Raw genomic sequence first — 6,464 nt, forward strand, 5'->3', positions numbered from 1 at the left:
TGTTTGAAATAGGCCCTGTGGAATAAGATAGAGAACTGAATATGGAAAACATTAGAATTATCTGGGGAACTGAGGGTCTATTTGAAGTTGATAGCTATAATTAATGTATTAGTGTCAATTTGCACAGTTGTGTGATTTTTTGGACAGCAACATTCAGCAACTCTGGGTGAATGTACAAAGGACAAGCAGTGAGGTTCATCTAGAATTGGGATTTAGGGTGCTGATAGAAAGTAGAGTGAGGTAAGAAGGAGCACTTTAGACTCAAAGAAAAAAATGAGTGGGAAAAAAATGGTCTTAAGCCCAGATAGATTTTCCCCAAAATCATGGTAAATGCTTAAGAATCATGTCATTTCCCTGTTTAAAATTCTTAGGTGGTTTCTCTGGAATCTGTTGGTTACTTTTCTTCCAGTTTCAGTTAAAATGTCATCTCCTCAGGTCTTTTTTACCCATACTATCTGAAGTGGTTACTCTGCTCTCCTCCACTCTGATGTACAACCCTGTGATTTCAAAATCACATTTTAGTTATTTTATAGCACTATCATAGGAAGAAATTATTTTCTTTGCCTATTTATTTATTGCATACCTCACTCTACTATAAGCTCCTTGAGGGTAGGACCTATCTACCTTACTTACTACTGCATCCTCAGTATCTAAGAAATAGTGCCTAGCACATAGTAGTAGTGCTCAATAAATATTTCCTAAATGATTAATTCATCCAAGAAAATAAATGAAATTTTGCCTGAGTTTATTTTTCTTAGTTGAATTAGGATCTTACTACCAAAGTAAATGACTAGATTTAAGTATATCCCCTTTTTTGTGGTTGTCTTGTGTCATATACAAATTATGGTTACATTTAGCAGCATGATAAATATCTAAACTTTCTCATTTTGCTTATTGTTTTTGAGGAGAAAAAGTAATCTTCTTGGACTACAATTTGTTTTATTTTATGTTAAAATTGTGGGGTACAAGTCAGAGTTGCATATATAAAGTGGTTTAGGTACAGGTGAAGTTTTGGGCCTCCCACTGGACCTTACTTCTCCTGATTAGGATCAGGCACCCTTAATGATGTTATGCGCCCCCTCCCCACCGGGGCAGTGTCCCACTATAGTCAATCCCTTTTTTGTAGTATTATGATAGGTGTTCAGGGTCCACTTACGAGTGAGAACATGTAGTACTCAGTTCTTCGTTTCTGTGATAGATCACTGAGTAAGATAGATTCTAAATCCACCCAAGTTGCTGCAAAGTTCATAATTTTGTCCTTCTTTATAGCTGTGTAATATTCCACTATGTGTATGTACCACATTTTTTTTATCCAATCCACTTTCAATGGACAGCATGGTTGATTCCATGTTTTGCTATTGTGAATAGTGCTGCAATAAACATGTATGTGCAGGTATTTTTGTTTTGTAGAATAATTTGAGCTCCTCTGGGTATATTCCCAGAAGGAGAATGGATCATATGGAAGGTCATTTCTAGTTCTTTTAGAAATTGCCATACTGTTTTCCATAGAGGTTGAGTTAGTTTGCACTCCCACCAACAGTGTAAAAGCATTCCCTTTCTCCGCATCCTTGACAGCATCTGTTGCTTTTTCTTTTATTAATGATGGCCATTCTTACTGGAGCTAAGTGGTATCTCAATGTGATTTTGATTTGCATTTCTCTGATGATTAGTGAGACTGAGCATTTTTCATGTGTCTGTTGGCTGCTTCTATGTCTTCTTTTGAAAAGTGTCTATTCATGTCCTTTGCCCATTTTTTTTAGTTTTAAATTTTTTTATTTTAAAGATGTGGGGTGCAGTTCAGAGTCAGGTATAAAAATGTTCATTATGCAGGTACCCTTGTTGATGTGTGCCTCCCCCCCCCCATTTTTTTCCTTTCAGCACATTTTCGTTCCTTGTAGATCCTGGATGTTAGGGCATTTTGTCAGATATATAGTTGGCAAATATTTTTTCCCATTCTTTGGACTGTCTCCTCTATTGATTTTTTGTTGTTGTTTTGTTTTTTTGCTTTGCAGAAGCTTTTCAATTTGATGAGATCCCCCTTGTCAATCTTATCTCTTACGTTATGGCCACCTGGGGTTTTGCTCAGGAATTGGTTGCCTATTCCAATTTCTGTAAGGGTGTCTCCTGTGTTTTCTAAGATTCTTTTTTTAAAAAAATAAAGCATTTGTTAGCATTTAATGAACCTCCCTCCTTGTGGCTTCAAGCCACCAAGACACAGACTCCCCTCACACACTTAATCTTCTCAGCTTTTCTACTGAAGAATTTGGACTTCACCATGACAGGCTTCTTTGGGAGCTTTTCCTTTCTCAGAATTTTGTAGTAGCCCAATCGAACCACGTCAATGATGGGAGCATTTCCAGTCTTGTTTTTAGCAGCATTCACCCGTATCTGCTCACTGACCAAAGTCCACAATTTATCAAGGTTGACAGTTGGGCAGAAGCTCTGGTTCCTCTTTAAGTGGCAATGCCTCATACCAACTTTCCCAAAGTAACCTGGGTGATATTTGTCGAAGTTGATCCTGTGGTGATGCATGCCACCAACATTACCATGGCCTCCCAGGTGCTTGCCGATGTGACCGTGGCCTTGGCTCACGTGGCCTCGAAGTTTCCGGGTCTTCCTCAGTCTGATGGTATGTCAGTGATTAAGACAAAAAGAGCCTAAGATTCTTATAATTTAGGTCTTTGATCCATTTGGAGTTGATTTTTGTGTATGGTGATAGGTAGGGGTCCTGTTTCATTCTTCAGCATGTAGTCAGCCAGTTTCCCCAGCACCATTTACTGAATAGGTTCTCCTCTCCCCAGCTGGTTGTTGGTGGAGGCTTTGTCGAAGATTAGCTCATTGAGAAATTGAGATTTTGCTTCCAGAATCTCTGTTCCATTGTTCTATATCCCTGTTCTTGTACCAGTACCAAGCAGTTTTGATTATTGTAGCCTTATAGTAAGATTTAAAGTCTGGGAGTGTGATACCTCTTGCTTTGTTTCTTTTGCTGAGACTTTTTTGGCTATTTATAGTCATTTTTTTGTTGCCTTATGAATTTCTGTGTTGTTGTTTCCAGGTCTGAGAAGAATGATGGTAATTTAATGAGTATTGTGTTGAATCTGTAGATTGCCTTGGGTAGGATGGACATCTTTTTTAACGGTAGGTACAGCTTTTATTGGTTGCAATAGGAAGTGGAAGAGAAGAAATGGCAGCTCCTGCTCCTGGGATTGTGTCTGCAGACTGGGTCGCCATCCTCCAAAGGGTGGATGAACATCTTAACAATGTTGATTCTTCCAGTCCATGAGTATGCAATGTTTTTCTATTTGTTTGTGTCTTCTTTGATTTCTTTGAGCATTGCTTTGTAGTTTTTGTTGTAAAGGTCTTTCATTTCTCTGGTTAGGAAGATGCCAAGATATTTCATTTTGTGTGTATGTGTGACTATTGTGAATGGGATTGTACTTTTTATGTGATTCTCTGTTTGTTGTTAGTGTATAAAAATGCAATTGTCTTTTGCATGTAGATTTTATACCCTTAGACTTCCCAAGTCCTTTATCAGTGCAAGGAGGTTTTAACAGATTTCCTTGGGTTTTCCAGGTATAGGTACAATTTATTTCTTAATGGTTGTTCTGGCAATGTCTGTGGGATTAGTTGTACTTTAAAGCCTTAAGTATAAATCTTCAAATGCGAGCATCATGGTAGGGATATGGATTTCAAGCTATTTACAAAAGAATGTGAAGAGAGAGGTTTAATGCTACAAATGCAAACAAAGAAGGATAGTAGCCTGAGTATTTGGATAGGTATCTTGTTTGTTTGTTTGTTTGTTTGTTTTTGCCAAGCAATATAAAATAGTGCAAGTTACAAATTGTTAACAGCTGAGAGCCTACGATAGAACCCTTCATACTATCACATTCACATAAAAATGTTTAATATAAATTAAGCTCTCAGTTCCATAATTTATGAAGGCAAATGAATTATTTTGTTATTGTACAGGGAGACTGTATAGCTGGATAAACTGATGAATGGAACCATCTCTTAGATCAACCATTTGTGGTGATCTAAGCTGGTATTGTTACCCAGACATTTTGACATGCTTGTTTTTCTACGTAGTATTGTCTCAAAGTCCATTGCACACATTGCCTATTTCTTGTAATTGATGGAGATACTTTCTCAACTGGTAATTGGACACTTACCCCTTTACCTTCTACCTGTACTCCTACCAAAACCACTATATGACCTATTCTTAGATACAGTCCTCAAAGAGTCTGGACCTGAATGATTCCCACTTGCTTTATTTTTATTTTTATTTTAAGGATGTGGGGTACAATTTAGGATTAGATATCGAATGGTCATTGTACAGGTAAAGTTTGGGCCTCACTTTGCCAGGTTTGAGATCAATTACCCTTATTGATGAAGTATGCCCCCCACCCCTGGCAGTTTCCCACTACTGCCAATCCCTTTCTTAGAGTATTATGATAATTGTTCAGAGTCTGCTTAGGAGTGAGAACATGTGGCTCTCAGTTCTTTGTTTCTTGGAGATTCCTAAAAGATCTAAAAATTGACCTTCCATATGACCCAGCAGTCCCCCTTCTGAGAATATACCTGGATGAACTCAAATCACTCTATGAAAAAGATACCTGCACATGCATGTTTATTGCAACATTATTGTAGTCCCATTTCCCTACATCCTCTCCAGCATATGTTGTTTTTTGAGTTATTGATGATGGCCATCCTGACTGGAGTTAGTTGATATGTCAGTGTGATTTTAATTTGCATTTCTTTGATGATTAGTGAGACTGAGCATTTTTTCATGTATCTGTTGGCTGCTCATATGTCTTCTTTTGAGAAGTGTCTATTCATATCTTTTGCCCACTTTATAATAGAGCTGTTTGTTTTTTTTCCTTTTGGCACATTTGAATTCCTTGTAGATCCTAGATATTAGGCCTTTGTTAGATATACAGTTGGCAAATACTTTTTCTTGTTCAGTGGGCTGTCTCCCCACTCTCTTGATGGTTTCTTTTGCTTTGCAGAAGCTTTTCAGTTTGATGAGGTCCCACTTGTCAATCTTATCTCTTATGGCATGGGCATTTGAGGCGTTGATCAGGAATTGACTTCCAGTTCCAATTTCCATAAGGGTGCCTCCTACATTTTCTAAGGTTCTAATAGTTTGAGGTTTTACATTTAGGTCTTTAATCCATTTAGAGCTGATTTTTATATATGATGATAGGTAGGGGTCTTGTTTTCCACCTGCTTTTTTCATACAAATTGATTTAGATTGACTTGAAATTCTCTTTTATAAAAACAACTAAATATTTTCTACCATCTTTGCTGACTCTAAACCAGGCCATGTAGTAGGTTACAGCAACCAGTCTCTGTACCAATATACCCACATACCCCAACCCTATTGGTTTAAACTAGTGTAGGAGATGATTGAGAGCGAGATCTTTGTTACTTTTATGAAGTAACTTTAACAGGGCAACCATGTCACCAGAGAGAGTTATAGAATTTGGTTCCTCTGTTCTGAATGATGTGATAATGACTCTATCTAGCAGATGAAGGAGTTTCTCAACTAGTTATTGGATATAAACACTCTTGCTACATTTTCTACTTCAGTCATTACCCTCCCTTCACCCAACACCCCATCCTGTTGTACCATGTTTCTTCTGATTGGGGTCTTAGTCATGAGGGTTAGTTATCAAGCTTATAAAAATCCAGTCATTTTTTTTCTGTCTTTTGAGCTTCCTTTAGCCCCTATGCAAATAAAATAGGCTGCCTTCTGTGTAGGCTCCTACTGTGGATCCCAATTACTACATAATAAAATTACTTGAATTTCCTCAGTAAGTCAAATGTTTTGATTATATATGTTACCTTTGGCTTATAGTAAACAGTCTATACTAAATATAGTTCCTCAAAATAAAATTATTTTGTGTTTTATAGTTGTTCTCCCCCTCCCATCCAAGGCAGGGTGGTGGGAGGAGGAGGGGGAACAGATACTTAGGACAGGTGTGAGGAGCAAATGTATCATAGTGTCCTGAATTTCTAACCTATCCTTTGGCTTTTTTTTTTTTTTTTTTTTGAGTTGGGGCTCACTTTGTCATCTAGTCTGGAGTGTAGTGGCATGATAATGACTCAATGCTGCCTCCACTCCTGAGCTCACATGATCCTCCTGTCGCTGCCTTCTGAGTAGCTGGGACTGTAGGCACACACTGCCATACCGAGGTAATTTTTAAATTTTTTTGTAGAGATGAGGTCTTGCTATGTTGCCAAGTCTCAAACTCCTGACCTCAAGCTGTCCTTCCACCTTGGTCTCCCAAAGTGCTGAGATTATAGGTGTGAGCTGTTGCACCTGGCCTGGAATTCTTTTTTTTTTTTTTAATTTTTAAAAAATTTTAACTATGTGGGGTACAATTCAGGGTTAGGTATAGAAATGGTCATTATGCAGGTACCCTTGTTGATGAGGTGTGTCCCCCCCCCCCCCCCCCCCCCCC

At 38.1% G+C, this 6,464-nt stretch overlaps 1 pseudogene across 1 annotated transcript; it reads right to left on the reverse strand.

Moving 5' to 3' along the window:
• Positions 1-2,199: 2,199 nt before the first annotated feature.
• Positions 2,200-4,060, reverse strand: LOC103270125 (annotated as a pseudogene). Its single transcript, XR_002482515.1, has 2 exons — positions 4,053-4,060; positions 2,200-2,623 (listed from the first exon to the last, which is right to left on the reverse strand). The product of XR_002482515.1 is annotated as a 60S ribosomal protein L27a pseudogene (transcript).
• Between the last annotated feature and the right edge of the window lie 2,404 nt (positions 4,061-6,464).

Source organism: Carlito syrichta, unplaced genomic scaffold, assembly GCF_000164805.1.
Source record: "Carlito syrichta isolate Samal-C Ts95f unplaced genomic scaffold, Tarsius_syrichta-2.0.1 Scaffold309730, whole genome shotgun sequence".
Taxonomy (NCBI): domain Eukaryota; kingdom Metazoa; phylum Chordata; class Mammalia; order Primates; family Tarsiidae; genus Carlito; species Carlito syrichta.